Source organism: Mycteria americana, chromosome 3 (assembly GCF_035582795.1).
Source record: "Mycteria americana isolate JAX WOST 10 ecotype Jacksonville Zoo and Gardens chromosome 3, USCA_MyAme_1.0, whole genome shotgun sequence".
NCBI lineage: Eukaryota > Metazoa > Chordata > Aves > Ciconiiformes > Ciconiidae > Mycteria > Mycteria americana.
The window spans coordinates 58,175,486-58,195,220 of record NC_134367.1 but is presented as its reverse complement, the minus strand read 5'-3'; the positions used below and the strand labels follow the sequence as shown (position 1 = coordinate 58,195,220).

General features: G+C 39.0%; 1 long non-coding RNA gene across 1 annotated transcript; it reads right to left on the bottom strand.

The window, feature by feature from the left end:
- Nucleotides 1-14,374: 14,374 nt before the first annotated feature.
- Nucleotides 14,375-18,037, bottom strand: LOC142407706 (uncharacterized). Its single transcript, XR_012775017.1, has 3 exons — nt 17,825-18,037; nt 15,404-15,579; nt 14,375-14,441 (listed from the first exon to the last, which is right to left on the bottom strand). It is a non-coding gene; the product is annotated as an uncharacterized LOC142407706 (long non-coding RNA).
- Nucleotides 18,038-19,735: the final 1,698 nt, after the last annotated feature.

Below are 19,735 nucleotides of genomic sequence, written 5' to 3'. Positions count from 1 at the left end.
AGTGTGCAAATCTAGATTTGCCCTGTAGTATTGAGATTGCGTGAAGTTTGGAGTTCGTATTGCTCTTGTTTAAAGGCTCCCTCCAATTAAGCCTTTCCAAACATATTTGGGATTATAGATCCCTCACAACATTTCCATTGTTCTTGCAGTCAAAATAGCAGCAGCCGCAACCATGCACACCACATTATCAAAAGAAAAGGACTAGTTTAAACTGAAGACTATAATTGCACGCCACTAAGTAAAATGTATACTTTAGAAATTCTTTCCAACGTATGAAATTATTAAATAGAAGGTAGAATTTAACACCACCTTAAGCTTAACACCTATAAGCCTCAAAGCCTCTCCCTACTGAAGAAAAAAATATTTTCAAATATAAGGTAAAATGCTTGAAAAAATATTTAATAAACCCCAAATCCACTGCTGAAAGAGAGAAAATTCTTCAATTTATAGTTTAAATTAATGCAATAAAAAAATGAACTGTAAGCTAGGGGAAAACCTACTTTCCTTATTCCTCAAGTAAAATCGGTAATTAAATTAAATAGTAAACAGATCTTCCTTCCTATACGTACTCTCAAAAATAGTTAATGGACACAGACTTTGTGTGAATTAGGGCTTTAGGAAAAGCAATGAGCTGTTGCCAAAACTCATTAGCTCTACCAACTTCTTAATTTTTTCCCCATCAGTCTGGAATATACATACACACCGTCCTTCTCACTGAAAAATTATTTACACACACACACATAACGTCAAACAAAAAGAAACCCAAAAGGACAATGCAGTAACCTGGCACATACCTTGCAATTTTAATGCATCTTGTCTTTGTGTACATATACAGTACCTTTGTAGGAACAGAAATACAAACTTTGTTCTTAAAGCTTTCTTAATCAATTGCTGGAATGCTCGCACATTATCAAGCAATTGATTTAGTGTCATGTTGCTTTGTTGATGTTGGGTCTTTGATATTACCACTGGGAAGGTAGGGTTCAGTTTGCTAGAGTGATCTTGGATGGGAAGCTTTCATTTTCTTGGAGGGATTTTTCGACACCAGCTGAGTGTTTTGTCTCATGAGGGTATATTTGACAAACTGTGTGACTGAGGTATATATGTATTTATTTCTGTGGGACTCCTAAGTGATTTCTTTTAATTGGGTGGTATTATCTTGTTGCCAGATCACAGTAACGGCAAAGGTGACTCAAGTTCCCTGTGAATTTTGCTGTGATGGAGTCCCCTAGGTAATTCAGGAAAAGTCCAGCCCAACTGCATCCCACAGCTATTGTGTGACTGTCATTGAGTCAACAAAGGGTCTGACCCTGAGTGAATTTACACGGGGCCAAGATAAACTTATCAGTCTCAATAACCTTCACACTTTTTTCTTCCTTCCTTCTATTTCAACGCATGCTAGTTTCACTCTGTGGTAGCACAGATGCTTTGTGAGCCACTGTGACCTTCCTTTCCCTTTCTAAATCTCATTACTATACTTCCTCCATCCAAAAATTTTATTTACTCTGTGGAACTTGCTACCACAAGCTCCCAGAGAGACCTTGCCATATTGTGGCTCTAGAAAGGATGGCACATCTACCTGCAGGACTACCAAGTGGTGCAGACTGGCACTCGTAGGGCTTGCCACCTCTCAGAAACAAAAGCTTGGAAGAGACCTACAGCCTCACGCTTAATGGCATAGGTCAGCCTCTAGGTTAGGGCAGATTACTTTATGTTTGACACTCCAGATCTCAGGCGCTGTCCTCTGAAGGATAAAAGACAGCTTACCTGTTCCAACTGCTGCTCTGCCCATTTCTGTGATCCTCTCTTGTCTTGTGAGCCGTCTGGTCACTTCAAAGCCTTAACCATTGCCATAGAGAGCAATTATTTCCAGGCTTCAGACACTACTTTATTTTTCAGTGAAGACGAAAGGCAGTGTTTGCAATCCGTAACTAAAAGTTCATAAGAACCATGGTAATTTTACCAGCTCAACCTGAGGTTAGGGCTCTAAATAAACTTTAGCTGTAATTAGTCATGCTCTAGTATGACTACACTGCACCACAGTCACTGGTCTTCCTAAATGACATCAGTACCAATTGCCTGACTCCTTCACTGATGCTACAAGCACTTCAACAGGTAAATATTTAGCATCAGCTATAAAACTTGAATTATTTGGGTTTGAATTATCCAAGGACTTCAGGGGGGTTCATTAGCACAGGCTACGGACTGTTCACTGTATTCACTATGTAGAGAAAACAAATGCCCTGAAATGGAACAATTAGTTATGTATTTTTCAGTAACAAATATTATGTTAAAGAAGACTCTTTAGCAAGCAACAAAAAAAAAGATGTAGAAATGAAGTTACAGAGGTCTCTAACCATCCTTTTCCCTTTCGGCCGACAGTTCAAGCTCCATACCAGGAAGCAGGCGTATGCCCAGTGCTAACTTTGCTCTGCAATGCTAATTAAGCACTGTCTCTGGAAGAGGTGCTGTCCTTGGGGAATGGCTGTTAGACTAAGGTCATGCCTGCACATCTCTGGCATTTGTCTATGTGTCACTTGTATTTAACAAATATGGAAATAAATGCCAACATCCTGGTTAACATTTCCTCTATCTCTGCTAAGCAGTTTCTTCTGTTTAAGACTGTATTTGTGAGCTTTCAGATTCCTACATTTGCCACAGTAATATGCGATTTTATAGTATTTAACACCATGTTTTGTTGAAAGTTCTGTACACCTAGGACACAACATCCATGATGTTTGAGAACTAAGTGATTAAATAGGCAACACTCCCTAGCATGTAGGTAACCCCACTGATTCTTATGAAGTTATCTGAATATGGCTTTGTCTCTTTTAGCACAGTCCTTTCTCCCACACCACATCACATCACAGATAGTAGCCATACATTTCCAGAAACTATTCCTGCTTTTCTGACAGTAGAAACACTGCTACCATCTACACTGATTTTAATTAAAATCCCTTCTCCATCAATAACAGTGGAACCTGCACTTAAAATATAAATGTCCATAAACATGTTTTTCAAGTATTTAGCATTTAAGAACGCTTTACTGCAGACACACTAGGCAATGCAGGGCAGGATCTGGATTTTTTTGTGATATCCAGCAGCTCCTCAGTTCCTTGCCAAATATATGCAGTATTTATAAGTCTTGTGTTTTACTGGAGTAAGTTACATCCTACTGACAGCCTATTGTCCCTGCTACTTGTTAGTATTCATTCTCTCTCTTTCTGTACCCGAGGCAAGTTTAGCTGAGGACTGTCTCATAAAAATTCCTTTACAGCACCTCCCAAGGTGAAGGAGTCTTGGTGAGGCATTTGTCATACAGACTGCCTGAAGACCAGAGACTGTGTCTATGGAGACAAAAAATCCCCCAGTAAGAAAGCAGATGAATCAAAACTCTTGCTCTGACCTTTTCCTGCCATGCAAGCAAACACCAGCCAGACTGATCCGCAGGATGATCAGGTGGGAGCAGTATGAGCAACAGGAGAAGCAAGCGGCAGCTGTACTGGTGCCCTGCAACAGCCTAGCAGAGGAGAGGAATTCATTCAGATTAGTTTCCTCATTAATTTCCTTTGTAATTCAGGTCAATGGGAAGCACTCTACAGCTATCAGAAAGTGATCTTGATTTAGTATATTTAAGAATAGGGAAAGGAAGTGGAAAGTCAAGGAGTGAGAACGCTCAGGTAGAATGAATGCACACAATTTATCTATGTCGTCTGTACTGTGAGTTTGCTTATGCAAAGCATAGTCATCCATGAAGGGCTCAGCCCGTGAAGAACACCATCCATCAGGGCTCCAGACTCCAATATAACACAGTCAGTCTCGGGTAATCTGGTTTCTACCTTGCTTAGAACAATGTGAACAGAAGCCTAACCTTGCCCAAAGAATGATATACCTTTCAAGATTTCCTTCCCAGTCACCTGTTCTTCCTGAGTAACCAGAAAGTGCTGAAAGAATAAGGTAAATAATTCAGAATTTAGAGCTGGAGGTGGCTGATTAATGTTACTTTCTCAGCCTCTGCTGAAATTCTGGAGAAAAAGGCATCCTAGACGCTCAAAGACTGCATTGAGGTTTTGTTGTTTTCTGGGCCATTTTCCCTTGAATCTATGAATGTAGATCTCATCAAAATTAGTGGAGTTATATTCATCTCACAACACTAAGAAGAAAGCCCTTCCAATCCCTCATATTACTGACAATATTGAAAATGTAAATTCTCAATTCTTAATTATTTTCTGCTTCCATTCTTTTCCAACCTCATAACCTGTGACAGATACTTTTGTAGCAGACATGCCCAGGCTGCTGAGGGAACATTTCCAGCATATGTTTATATTATTCTTTTGCTCTCCTCCAATTTGTTATCAAATCTATAATACAGAAAGAGATTTGGAATTTGACCCTGTTTCTTTAACATTTTACCCCCCAGTGGAAGATCCATCTAAGAGGATGGACACAGGAGAAGATGGTAAATCAAGCTACACCAATTTCAGAACAATATCCCAAACATGTATGACTCAGCCCTGCAAAGACAGCATAAACCCATCCAGCAGTGATTTTTTCCCCAAAAGCATGAGCAATTTTATCAGGATTTCAGATCTCTACCTTTTAACCTGCTCATTTTTGCACAGCTACTATAACGTTACTTGTTTATGCCTCCGGCTCAGCCCCTTTGGTCATAACTCCACTGTGTGGGTACTGGACTCAATGCAAAAAAAGTTACTTCTGTGGTGCGAGCGAAGAACCCAGGATCTCCTCAGCTGAAGGTTAAGATGCCTCTTCCTTTCTTACTCCAGTTTAGTGCTATTGAGACGGAGCTGTAAGTTCTGCTGTGGAAGAGAGATTTATAACACATGGCAAAAAAATCAGTTGTTACCCTGTCCAGTTACATATTTTTGGAGATTGATCTACTCCCCACTGAAGTCAGTGGGTGGTTTTCCACTGAATTCAATAGCTTTTGGATTGAGCCAAACTGAAGGAATGAAGCACAAGGGCACTACAGCACATATAAAGAGCAGGACAGTACATTAAGTGCATGTGTTTTTTCATCACAATCAGTGTTTCAGGCTGTTAAACCACTGCCTCTCCCCATATCATAACAAAAGATATCTGGGCCTGGAAAAGATACATTATTTCAGTGTTTCTTCTTCTATTGATTTTTTTTAGATGTATCCAAATAGCACATGCCAAAATGTGACTCAGTTCCTATGTTTATGTAAATTCATAGAAGGACTGTTCTGAAAAAAAAAAAAAATGTCCTTAGTACTTTTCAAAAATAATCACCTAGCTTTTCCAAAGTATGTAGGTACTTGCAATAAGTATTTTTACATTCTTGTAGGAAATTACATGCCAGCACACATGCATATATTCAAACGCAAGCAAATATCATAAGAATTTGCCTTGATGGTAGTTCTTATGTCTTAATATCTGTTAACATTAGTCATCTGCACATTTAAGTTTTGTCAAATGTACAAACTATGTGGCACTCCACCCTTGTTGCAAGGTCAATTTGCAGTGTCCAGCATTTTTTGTGGTTTAAGGACATACTGTTTATCAGGCCAGTGGTCTGTAGTAAACAGTATTTGCATAGTGGAAAAAAATAAAGAAGGGAAAAAGAAAAAGATTTATAATATTTTTCAGACACTGAGGTAGCTTAGTCAATGCATAGATTTTTTTTATTTAATTAAATTTACTGAAACAAAGTCAAGCCCTGAAAAGTTGGAAACTAATCATGCTAAGGTCACCCTTTCAATGTAAATTCTTGCTGCACAGGTACTTCATAGTAAAGCTTTACATATGTGATCAAATAACACTTGTTTTAAAATAAAATTTCCTTCCATTCAGAGGATGGATGGTGCTCCAGGGATAAGAGTGAGCTGTGCAGTGGTGGCTGTAAGAAAAGGAGGTGATATTACAGTGGGTTGCTCCATCTGAGTAAAGTAGACACTGAGTAGCTGCAGGTCACTGCTGATGGCAAGAAGGAGCCAGAGAGTGGGGCAAGACCCTATCCGATGACTGCTGAAATCTTTCATTGAGAGGAGGATCAAGATCCTACCTGATAGCGTGCAAGAAAAAGAGATCATTTTTGAAATTCAGGTTTGGATGGTTTTAGAGAATTAAGCGTCCATGAGATTGCAGAGGAAAAAAACTTAATTCCCTAGTTACGTCCCCCATTTCCACCCTGTGATTATTCATACTGCATGCAGGCTAGTTTGCCTACGGATTATGGTTTTTTTAAACTAGTTCTTCTCAAAGCAAAATCCTGGTGTAGTTTGTCAAGGGACTGCTGCTTATATGAATGGTGGATAATATTTCATTCAAGTTTACCGCCTCCTCTCCAGTTTCATTTTCCACCACTGTTCCCATGGTCCTTGCACCCTCCACTCAAGCTACCATGACATATTTCAAGACATGCAACAAACATGGCATGGGAACTTTAGCTATATATTTGCATACGGAGTCCAGAGGACGCTTCAAATGTCTTGTCCTGTGCATGTCTTCAACCCACTGTAGATGGGACTAGCTCTGAGCAATGTGAATTTGAACCATTTTGCATGACTTTGCCTAGGGGTGAAGATGAGTTCTTGCAACAGAGACCTTCAACAAGATGTACAAGACCTGGAACAGAATGGAGACTTAAAGAAACTGAATTAATCTGAGTATATTATAGAGAAAGCATCAGCAGGCTTTAACAGCAACCTCTGTGGAAAAGGCAAGAAGTGACAGCAGAAGGCAGCAGGATTTGTCTACCCTCAGAAATACATCGATTTAACCATTCAGCCAAATGAAAAGGGCTAAAACGTCATGGGTACATGTGAAATGAGAAAGAACTTATTGTGTACCATCAACATAAAAATGGCCTCTGAAGCAGAGCAAGTAGAAAGAAATTAACATAATTGGAAAAATTGTGGAGAGAAGAGAGAGAAACACTAAGATGCATCTCTGTGGAGCTGGCGCTGGGCTTCCCAAGCCTTTAGTTTGTTATGAGTAGCTGCCATATATTCTGCCTCATTTCACTTCTAGAGGAAATTACAAATCCTTACAAACCCCACAACAGTCATGCAGCATCAAATATTGAAAATCTGAGAAATCTTGATGCTTTCTGGGATATTTCCAGATCCCACTTAATGCTTGACTCATGATGGCAATTATCCTCTCCATGCTAGGAGTACAGTAACTAATTAAGTGAGCTCGTGAAAGCACATTCAGAATCTGGAAGGAAAGCACAACTGATGTGATTATATTCCTGACATATTCCTCGGTCCAAAGCAAGCTTAAAACTGTTTAAGTCCAGAGTTCAAATGAATAGAAATCAAGTGCCAGGGATTGGAAGTACTGCAGTTTAATGTACCATTCACTTTAAAAGATATTTTTCTTTGGAGGAGTCATTCTTTATATTCTATGATGTTTGGAGGCAGAGCTGTCTAATGACTGCAACTAAAAGCTGTCTGAGTTATAACTGCAAGTGAACTACTTAAACATCATTCATTATGAGGGAAGACTGATGGCTACCTTGATGCGTAGTCTGCCAAGTTACAATAAGGGCAAGGTACTGGACCTCCTGGAAACCAAACAAACTGCACATCCCGAGCAGACCAAAAGGACAACGCTAGCAACAGCCGTGCTTGCACTCTCTCTTGAACTCTGAGTTCCTGAGAAAGAGGGTGATCAAAGCTCCCATGCTCCTGATAGAAATTCAGCTGCATTTGTGTCACACCTTTACATCCTTCCTATGTTTTTTTCTTACAACCTATTAAACAGAATTAAAAGAAAGAAGGCAAAAGGAAGAATAAAAAAGAAAGAAGAGAGGAAAAAAGGAAGAAAAAAAGAAAAAAGAAAAAGAAAAGGAAACAGTCCAAACTTTCCCAGAAAATAGAATATTAACAAAACTAACGTATGCATACTGACGTTGAACTAGGGAGTTATGGACCAGAATTTGCTGAGTAAGGAGCTGTGTAAAAAGGACCAAAATGTCTTCAGGCTTTTTCTACGCCTATGTCTGAGAGTCACCCAGTCACACCTTTACCCTATTGAACTTCTTTGGAGGTGATACTGCAAAGAACACACTTTTCGCATTGTGAGGAGGAGAGAAACTCCCTACTCCATCCTGGATAATTTAATGACCAAAGTCCTTCTCCTTCCCAAAGGCATTTACTGACATTCCAGTTGCTGATATATAAATGGGTCTTTAAGAAAGAGGAAGGGAGTTGCTTGGAAGGTGGAGAAACAATGTCCAAAGACCTACTAAAAAGTCTGTGATCCACACTTTCTGTTGTCACTGTGTCAATTAGCTGAGATTCCAGTCCATAAACAAATATATGTACATCCTTATTTGTGTGCATGTGGTATAAATACATAGGTAGCATATACATTTCATATTCTGTGTGCATATGTGTGTGTGTGAGTGCACCAAAATTTATAGCTTTTTAGAGCTTTCTGATTATTTTTTCCTTTTACTCTATACCTTTTTTTTCGTTTATATTTAATCAGGTAAAGGCAGAAGACTCTCTATTCTGTATCTTCTCAGCACAAAACACAGACTAGGATATCGGCAGTATTTGACAAGGTGATATTCCTCCCCCACCTCCGCACACACTCACTTTCACACACACATACACACACACGTTCAAAATATAACAACTTACATTTAAAAAATGGAAGAACACTACAACTCATCTGAGTCCTTTCAGAAGCAGAAATAGTTCTCGTTGAGCGTTCAGATCACGGGATCGCACTGTCACATGCAGTTTATGTGGCTGATTATACCCAGATGACTTCACAGCCTTTTGCCAAAGACCTTAAGCTTTTTTAATGCTACCATTAAAGTCTTCCCTCTGCAGCTAGGTTTCAAACGCTTAAGAGTTTGAAGAACTTTCATTACAGATCTCTGACACTATATTTTCCACTCTGATGCACGCTTCTGAGAACAAAATTATATAAATAAATAAAGCCCACGTGTGACAACATGTCTCGAGAGACTCAATACTATAAAAATATGTTTTAGTTACTTATTTTAATTGATTTTTAGCCAACCCTTAAACATGTCTGCAACTGCTACTGTCTTCTCCCTGAAATTATAGCTCTCTCTCTGGCTTAACTATTTAGTCTTTCAGAAGTTTGACACCAATTTCTCAGTGCAATTGTTTTGTTCCATGGCACTCTGCTGTAAATTACTTAAGTTCTAAAGCACTGAGGCATGTTCACTTGCTCAAAATGCGGCTGAAAATATGCAATGTTTTTCTTTTCAATAGAACTATCACCTTTAGGGAAACAGCAAGCCATTCCTTCTATGTCTCCTCTTAAAGGCATAACGCTTCTTTTTATTCATTTTATACTGTATGTTATTATCTTTTGTTTTAACTAAGAATTTTTAAATAAAATTAAATGCACCGTAAGACAATGATATTGCATAACCACAGTCAGAAGCAGATGAGTTTTTGCCTCTTGTAACAGAACAAAAGTATATTTCAAAGTAAAGAAGGAGTTGCCTACTATTATGGTCTTTAGTGCAAGTTTCATTTGTTTTACATAAAAGAAAATATCAGTCTTCTGAAGTCAAGCAGGCAATCATTTTAATCTATGACTTTTGGTAATGGAGGCTGAGCTATTTAGAGCTATCTAGGGTATTTAACTACAAAACTGCAATTAAATTAATGGGAACTGCATGGCTAAGCCTTCTGCCTGGTATTCAGTCATAGCATCTGCTGTAGGATCCTAAAAAACTGGAAAAGCTGCTGTCAGCTTTGAAACTGGCTGGATTACTTAGCCTGCCCACTTACCTCAAGCCTTGTTGGGCAAAGGGTAAACCTTGACATAATTGTTGGGTTTTCCATTAGGCAATACAGTGTGTAAATCATTTCATGTTAGTGCAAAGGCTTTGTGCTTATAAATCTTGCCTGTCACTGCAGCTGTAGAATTGATGTAGTAACCAGGTGAGGAAGAGTCATTGTCTTACTGTCCTGGATTTAAGAAGCAATATTCAAACAGGAATAACAGAAAAAAAGTTGAAGAAGTTGCTGAAGAGAGCTCTGTTTCACAGTACAGTGGGCTGGAACACAGAAAATTAAGTTTGATAGCTGCAGGGCAGTAGTATCTCCAAAACCTGTCCTTTCTTCTGTCTGTGTTATCTTACATTAGAACATTTTGTCTTTGTCCTTCTATCTGGAAGGGGATAATCCAGCGCATGCAGGTTAGACACTGCCCTCAGTTATTGTTATAAGCCCCAAAGTGAGCCAAAAAGGAAAAGAGAAGGGAGTTAGAAAACATCCAGACAAAATAATAATATTCTATCAAATTTGTCCAGATACTTTCAAACGTTACAGCACTCACCGCTTTGCTGCTGGAACGTGCTCACACACACTGGGCACTGATGCAACGGGGCCAGGATTTCAGTCAGACTCACTGAAGTCCTCCTTATTTTGGGTGTGAGCCAGTTCACAACAGACATGTCAGAAACACTTCCACCCCACAGCAATCAGGGGGAGGTGGTCAAGGGCTACCAAGCAAGGGGTCGTAGGGAGGATTTGGTACGAATTCTTTCATTTCCCTATGGGTTGGTGCAACCAAGCAGTGCCTTGGGGAGTATTGCTGCAATCTATTCACCGAATGACTCAATGCCAGAAGTTTTGTCTTTTGTTATTCATAAGCTAGAAGGCAATGTAAATACAATCTTCCTTGTGATGAAAATGGAATATTTTAGGAAAGGGTATATGATGTTCCTGAGCCCTTTTAGCTTAAAAAGGGAAAGTGAGGTCTGATGTGCTATGAAACATCAGATCTTACTTTCATATTAATATGAAACATCTTTAAAATTTAGTGGATAAAGTTATTTAAAACCTGATTGCAGTAGACTTAAGAAAATGGAAATGACTACTTTTCTGGAGATGACTGTTTATTGGGAACTACATAGCTCCCTATGCACTATGCAGCTACGTATGGTCTTACCACACCAGAAGGGGCAGAGGGAACTGCTGGGGCTCCATTGGCTGCAGAGAGATTCCGAAACGGCGAAACGTAGGGAACCACGAGGAACCAGGGAGCCAGGGACCTCGCTAATGCCACGGTTCTTCAGATCAGCTGAGAAAAAAAGAGAGAGAGGCTGAGGAATCAGCAAGAATCACTCTGGAAGGAGAGAACTGGGACAGAAACTAATTGTTAAATTTTATTGAATAAAGGGAACAAAAAGAGCTACTACTGGGAGCAACAGAGCTACTAAACCCAATATTTCTAATTGCCTTCATGGAGTAAGAACTTTCTTAGCTGAGATCATGTTGAATATTTGCAAAAGTGCTACTGCTTCAGATCCTTAGTTTCAAGAATCTGGAAATACATATCTATCAGCTGGTCACACAATTCATACAATCTCCTAAATAAAGATTTTAAATGTCACAGTGAAGAAAATTAATGGATAGTTTCAGTTAAAACAAAAAAAAAATCATAGAAATTATTGATGATCAGGTATTTACTATGACTTATTGCCCATCTTTGTCTAACATTAGTGTAGGAGCAAGTTATTATCATAGATAGAGTTGTTCTGTACAAACATTCCCTTTCATGGGTCCATATTTGTACATAAAATGAAAATATTATAAACAAGCGTAAGCCTTTAATTTCACATAGATCCATGCTTTGTAGTAGGAAAGAACCTTTCATTTTAAAAATATTAGAAAATAGAAAATGAAATGTTTTTAATCTCTACCTCCCTACCAAGTTTTCATTCCCTCCTGAGTAGGAAAGTTCATTTATTCAGTGATCATGAAATGTAAAAAATGTTTTCTTTTAAGTCTTCAGGATTTTATCTGCCTCTCTAAGCCACACACCCTGCCGTCATTGACAAAGGGTCAAAACAACGAGATTTTCAACTTGCAGGAGCAGGTACCAAGGGAAAATGTAAATCTTTCATAATCCAAAAATCTCTCTTGTTTAATACCCTGTGGACCAGATAGATAACGTCAACATTTTTTCATAAATTCTCAGACCCAGCATCAGTAAAGATACAGCCATACATATATGCATGTGTACATGAAGATACAGAGTATAATACAGAACTGTTTGGAGAAATATTTTTGTTACTTCTATAAAATGAATAATAAAGTCAATAAAAAGATTGGCACAAGGCAAAGAAGAAACAATTCTGGATTCCTTTATAGCCACCAGGCAATTGTGCAAATATATTATTTAAATTGCATATGATTCCATCTCTTTGCTACAACTCAGGTGCCCAAATTAGAGACAAAAATACCTTGAAACTGGTGACTCATTTTGTTTGTATACATCCCCAGTTCACCTGAATCCTTTCATGTCTTCTTTTCCTACTTTTTTTTTCCACATTCCATTTACCTGTCTCATGATCTTTCAGTGCGCAACTCTGATCATCTTCCCAGAAAAGAGCTGCCATAAGATGCTTCCAAGGCGATGTTCTCCCTTCCAGTTTCACCTCAGGAAGCAATTTGACATCACTTGGGTTGTCACCATAAATGTAAATAGATGTGTTCCCTTTTATAATATGAAGATACTGAGAGCTAAGTTTATGTAGGTCTTTTGAGCAAGAAATCTCCACTGCAGTAGATAATGCACCTCCAGTCTCCAGTTCCCTCTTTGGTGAGCACATATCAGGCACTAGGATCTTGGAAAAAGTTCATCACTGAGAAAGAGGATTATGTCAGGTAACTCACACTTATCCCTACTCTTTAGAAAGGAATTGCTCTTAATAATATCAAAAGCTAGAGCTGGACTGAGATTTTTATAAGAAATGAGGCAGAACACCATGCCAAGAAAAAAATGTGAATATTCTTCTTCCCACTAATGCTGCTTGTCAGGTAGATTTGTGTATTTGTCTTCCATCTCTTCCTGAACTAGCTTTGCAAAGAGACTTCAGCAACAAAAAACTTTCCGTAGAGAATAGTAGGGGGAAACACTTCCCGCCTACGAGCTCCACTTGGTGCACAGTAACAGAAGGCTCACTAGGAAAGCTAGTTTTGGACCTTCAGTTTTTTCCTGGTGTGAATCTAAACAATGCTTTGCTGTACTCGTATGGCATTTTTTCATGGAAGGTAGGATTCCTCTCACCTAGCTCTAGCCATCTGAAACACAGGCCTCTAGTCTGAGCTAATCCTTGAGGGTTGTATTATGGATCGTCATAAGCAAGAGGCCCCACCAATGAGTAAGTCAGATACTTAGGGCAGGATGGAGAGTCCTCCAGACATGCCCATCCTCCTCATTGACTCCAGAGGGAGCTTAGGTGATTTGTTCAGACCAGATGACTAACCTTCACGTGGCTAACATCAGGCCAGCCTCAGCTTGCAGGATAGTACCCCAGATCAGGAATGGCAGAGCAGAATACACCTTCATCCATTCTTTCTATACCAAGCTGCTTTCAGTGTAGTCCTGAGGGATGAGCCCCTTCTACGTGTTTTGGGAATCAGCGCATATTTCGGTGAGGAAGAGAGATGCACTCTGCCTCCTTTGTTCAATCAAAGTGCCATGAAGCTCCAGCATTAACTTTCCACAGTTAACTTTCAAGGAACAGGCTGCAGAAAGAGAAATTATCATCAGACAATTCTACAGGATAGATCAGCTTGGCATTAAGTTCATAAAACAGAAAAGGGTCAAATTGTGTGAGAATTTTCCTTTTGAACTAAATAGCTAGTTGTAAACTTTCATGCCACTCTCACAACCTAGACTGTTGTGACAGCCATGCCCAAGTGAGATGGAAGTTATAGGAATTTTTATTCTTATTCTGTTAAGAGCTTTTAGGGAAAAAAATTTAAGATGGTTTCCAGAATAGTTCTGTGTGAAGACCGACTGTCCTTGCTATAGGCCCTTAGCTCTACTCAAATAACTCTATGAAACACCACATAAAAGCCAATGAAAATAAAGTGTGGAGTATTCAAAACTATACTAAATTTAGATGTCTGGTATTTTATGTCACTACTAGTTATCCTACCCCTATTTTAATCCTCCACCCATATCAGTTCTATTTTCATCTAGGCTAACCATGTAGCTATTCTTATAACTTTGCCATTCTTCCAAGTAAATCACTGTTTTTCTACTAAGACAGGCTATTGAATATTGATATACCATTATAGCTTGCTAGCATCTTCAAAAGTGTTTAAAATGCATTTGAAAGACTTATTTTTTTCGTATCATTTCACATGGTAAAAAGTGCCACCATGCTTTACACATTAAGCAGTTGTTTCCAGAGAAACATTTGCAATTATTTCAGGTACACCAGAATCAAGTCAATTAAACTAATCGAAAATGGCATATTATTAACTCTCACTCACATGATGGAGTATATTTATTACACCATTTAAACTGCACATGAGTCTTTTATAAGGTACAGAACCAAAGTGAAGGAAAAAAATCCTATCTTTTTAACAACCAGCTTTTGTTCTGAACGGTTATTTGAACTTAAGTGTCTTTTTTTCACTGCATGTTTAAAGACACCTCTCCTATGATGATAAAAGACAAACATCAGGACTTCTGTGCTTCATGCTGAACTACTTGTTTCAACATCACAGTAGTGGGATAATTTACAGCAGACATGTTGACTAATGTACAAGTTTACACCTCCTAAACGTGACAAGCTGCAGGTATGAAAACTGGGTGGTGACTTAAAAGGATATAGCATTGTCTGGCCCACATTTAATGTATTTTATCTACAAATGCTAGAACATTTACAGAATTAAAAACACCTATTACATTTTTGCAGTGGTTGACATATAGTTAATATACTGATTGTAGTTGATTATTGAGCTATTCATCCAAGTCACTGTCTGGGTGGGGGAGGGAGGGGAGGAGGGAAGAAAAAAAAATCATGAAGAATTTTCTCATGTGCATGGTGTAAGCCCTCTTTGCAGCATTTCCAGCTCCTCTCTGAAAATGTAGAAATACCCTTCTATTGATGCTGCTGACTCTGAGGGAGACCCTTAAGCTAAAGCTATACTTCTATAGTATAATATGTCACCCAAGATTGTGTAGCTTATGTTCCTGATTGCAACTAATGTACTCTAGTGAAGCAAAGCCTAGGTTCCTGAAGGTATCTAAAATCCCACACACTTATTTAAAGACTTTCTTGCAGAAGAGGTACAGGGGATGTAAAGTATCTATGCCTGGTCTCAGGATTCTTTTATAGAAAACTGGGGTTTTTTTCCTCACTTGACACTGGTCTAAAAGAGGCTGATACTAAGTTCAACGGACAGACACTGAGAGACCAAATCACATTCAGATTTATCTTTTCAACTTTTTAACCATTGAGTCTACTTTTTTGCATAAGTTCTTTTAAAAAACATCCCTATCAGAATTTGGATAGTTATAGTCAAATTGTGTGATTTGATATTATTTGAAGGGGAAACTGTACCTTTACCCACTAGCTGGAGTAAAACCTGGTGCACGACAGTTTCTGTTCCACTTTGCTTACCAGAACCTGCTGAACAACTTCCTTTTCTCCCATTCCTTCTGTAATAGAAAGCAATAGTGACATTGGAAAGTCCTGTCCCAGTTGTTCATGACTGTTCACGATGGCAGGATCTTGCTCTCACAGCTGTGCAGAATTCCAACACGTTCACTAACAGTAGTAATGAACTTCTAATATTGACCAGGGGAAAAAAAAGAATTATTAGTAAGAATCCCTCACAGACACATGAAGGATATACATGGTACCTGAAAGATACACAGCACAATGTAAGAAGAATTTGACCGAATACTGTACTATGGTATGAGTTTTTTCTTGAGCTGCTCAGAAATTCTTTTCAGAATAGGAAAATAAGTTTCCAGAGATCTGGATTTTCATGGAAAGGGTGTAATTTTCCAGAAGAAAAAAAAAGGGTTTAGAACATTGAAACAAAATAATTTGACTTAGGTAAATTCTACTAGGTAGCAGAATACCAAAATTCTTCTCATTTAAAAAATGGTGAAACGAATTAGCTTAGTATTTCTGAATCAAAATGCTTTATAATTTCTGTTCTACAGTGTGCTTTGACCTTTTGTCCCAGTTTGGAAAGTAAACAGGTGCTGAAATGAAGAAATGTGACAGAAACGCCACTTCCATCCAGCTGTATTTATTTCCGTGTACAGTACTGTTAAATTCTGGAGGGCCTTTTGCAGCATCATGTACCCCAGAAAGAAGAACCAGGAGGAATGGATTTGGGAGCACTCTTATTTCCAGGTAGTGCTGTCTATTCTACCACTAATGGAGACGGCCTTTACAGAGATCAGAACTAATAACATACAAAACCGATGGCCACATATCGGCATACATTTCAGCTGAACAGTTTCAGGTTTAATTTGGGAATGGCAATAAAAATAACAAATAGAAAAGTCTTTTTAAACTGCAGTGCATTCACCTTTGCTTTGCCATTTCCTGGCCCATTTCTTTCTTCATTCCTCATGCCACTTCCATCCCATAGATGTGCCTTTTTAAAATTGTTTTAAAGAGAATGTAATACATAATATCTGTCTCTGAAATAGCATAGGGGAGAGGGAAGTGGGGGCGATTAGATTTTTTTGATAAGTTTTTTTGCAAGTTCAGTACAGAGCTGGGTTTAAGCCACAAACTTGGCACTGGATTTGATGTAAACTTCAGGGAGGAGGGTGCTGCTGACAGGCAAAAATGCAGTTTGTGAAAGCTCCATAGTGCTTCCCTCCCTATTCTGCAACCAGAAATACTGCATGGGCACGCAGCACAAAGGGAGGCGAGATGCTGGTACAAGCGGTTTCTTGCATTCAGCAGAACAGGCCCTGGCTGTGGGAAACCAATATTGGTTTTGAAAACAATCTTTGGAAGCAGTGTACATTTCTCAGGAAGCTCTGCAGGTGGCCCTAGCGCTGAGCTTTTAAAAGCACAAAGCTTTTAGGCATCATCACACAGATCTGCTGTATACTTAAGCCTGTTCTTAGAGTGGATGCAAGGTGCCCTAAATACAAGGTTGTTATAGTAATAATAATAATTAATTATAATAGCACTATTAACAAAAGCTGTGAACACTCTACCTTACGTGATCCTTAAAAGGGAAGCTCAAAAGCTAAAGTGTAGAAATAGCTTTTTATTGGTTTCTCCTTTCTGTGATATTCATGAGTCACAGGTCTGTCACAAAAAAAAAAAAAAAGCTTAGACCTGCCCCCTTTTAATAGTTTAGCTGAAGTTGGAGAAAGATGATGCAAGCTGTTTCACCCACTGCTGACCGAGCTTCTTACTCAGGACACGACAGAACTTGACTGCAAAGTCAAGAATCCCTGTAAGCGGCAGAATGGGAAAGGGGTATCCCTGGAGGCTGCTCTGTCTTTCATTGCCAGCCTCTATAATTATACACTGCCTTTCAAAGCAACTTGTGAAAGCTGTCTTTGCAGCCCGCTTCTTTTTCCCAGGCCCTGGGGAAAGTGCATCATAGCCATTCCCTGCCAAATCCAAACACCTTACAATCAAGCATTTCTAAATATGGCTCTGCAGTAGAGCTGCTGGGGGGAAAAAAAAAAAGATCAAACTTTTTTTTCCCCTGAAAAATGGCATTTTGTTCAACCCATCAAGCTTTACAGAAATATCTAGATTGTGAAGCATGTCTCACCTTGGAAAATGTTTCCGGTTCAGAATATTACTGGAGAGTGGGGAGTCGAAAGGCTTTATAGTAGCTGTTAGTCCTAACTCTCCGATATTTTTCCTTCCATTTCCAGGTCACAAGTTAAAACAAACTGTGTTTATATTTGGCAAAATCTTTCAAAACCTTACACTTCTTCATAAAGTGGAAGTCCTCTCAATCTAGCCCTAGTGTCAAAGATGCTGTCAAAACTATGCGTAAACAAGTCTTTGTGCTATTTCTAATAAATGCATACTTACAGCACAGATAACAAAGGATAAGCGCATGTCCTCCTGCGTGCTTATAGGCAGGGAAGAATAGCTATTTTTCTCTCCATGGCCTCATGTGGTAAGAAGCCAGATCATTCCAGCTCATGTTATTGCATTCCTTGGGAACATTCCTGTACAATACTGCACTGCTTCCCCGGTGCTAAGTGATAAGGATTGTAACTCCTTGATTCGGTCTGGTGAACATTTGTGTGAGCAGATTCAATTTCTTAAGTGAGTAAAAGCGCACTGACATAGTAGGTATGGACTGCATAGGCTACCTCTGGATAAGGGAAGGCAAACATAGATGTGTCCCTCAGTTGCTCTCTTCTCAGCTGATTCAGGTTCCCAAGGCTAAACTTGTTGTGTTATCCTTTCCAGTGACTGTTCACTTTGGAAGGATACAGAACTATTTTAAGTTCTCATTTATATGGTGTGCTATAAAATAAGGCCCAAGATGGATCAACAGGGGCTCTGTTTTTTAACAACAGTGACTTAGAGATTTGCACATCAACCGTCTCTCCTGTAGAGTCAGACAGATTTACAGTGCCTGGAAATGTTTGCCAACAAAGATGTTATTGTGACTCCAGTGCCTGTTCAGGGAAGTTTATGAGCTAGAGTTAGAAACTCTTCATATTGTCTTCCTGCACTTGATGTATAGGAGAGACAATACGCCAAATGCATTGCTGAGTTACAAGCAAAGCTACTGCAATGTTAGGATTATAACTAACATCAAGTACCTCACTTTCTGGTCTGTTGCCTCCACCCTTCACCTAGAAAAGAACTCCCATATTTAACTCTCCTTGCGTGACTGTGGGCAACTCAATTATCTTTTCTGTGTTTTTGCTTGCACAACTGATAAACAGGGGCAATGTTCATTATGTGGCTCAAATTATTTGCATCTGTTCAATTCTTTGTGAGAAAGTTACCTGGTTTTTCATATGATTGGTTGTGGTTTACAATACTAATAACTGACTTTTCCACAGATGCCATCAAAGATGTGTCACTAAATGACAGGTCATTTCTATAAGCGGGCATAACTCCATTGGGATTCACAGCAACTGAATTTTTGTCTGGATATTCTTTGCCTTTCCGAAATATGCTAATGTTTCATATTGACCTCTTGGGTTGCCATTTTTGCTTATTCTAAATGCCTGTCCACTGCTAATACAGTTACTTAAGACAGCTCATAAATCTTTATCCAAAGACAGTTCCATTTGCTAGGGGAGAACAGGAGGTAGCTCAGCTTCTTCTGCTTATAATTCTTGGAGTGTAGAAAAGTTTCATATGTGTTTATATGCCTAAAATGCACCTTAACTAAATCCCTCCTGTGGCTTTCAAACTGAATATTAGGTCTCTTTTTAATTAACTTTTAAATAACTTTTCTCCTTTTTTTATTCTCTTGGAGGATATTAAGTAGGCTCCATAGTAAATGTCCTGCTCAGGGAAGATCCCTTGCCTCATTTCTTCCACACTTTGCACTGACTGTGTTAAGCCTGTGCTCAAGAACCAATGCTTTCCTGTGAATACATCACTGACATTAGCTGCACATTCCTTGGATAGCAGCAAAGTATTCAGCTGTCTAGACACAGCCAAATAAGAGCACAAAGCTTACTTTGAGCAAATCACTAACAACTTCTGTTGGCCAACAATGGGCAGAAAGGTTCTCTGATCCCTGTAGCTGTGGTGCATGGGAGTAAGTCCAGGCTCTATGCGGACTAAGCCACTGCAACATTTTCTTCTCCATCATTTCCATTCTAGGAAGAAAAACATGATCCAGAGAGGCTATAAAGAAATGTGGGAACACAGCCACAGTAGTCGCTGCTAAATCTCACATGTTGGTGTGGTCATTTTTTAATAGCCCAGGTGTAACATAATGGAGGGATATACAACAGGCAGATGGTA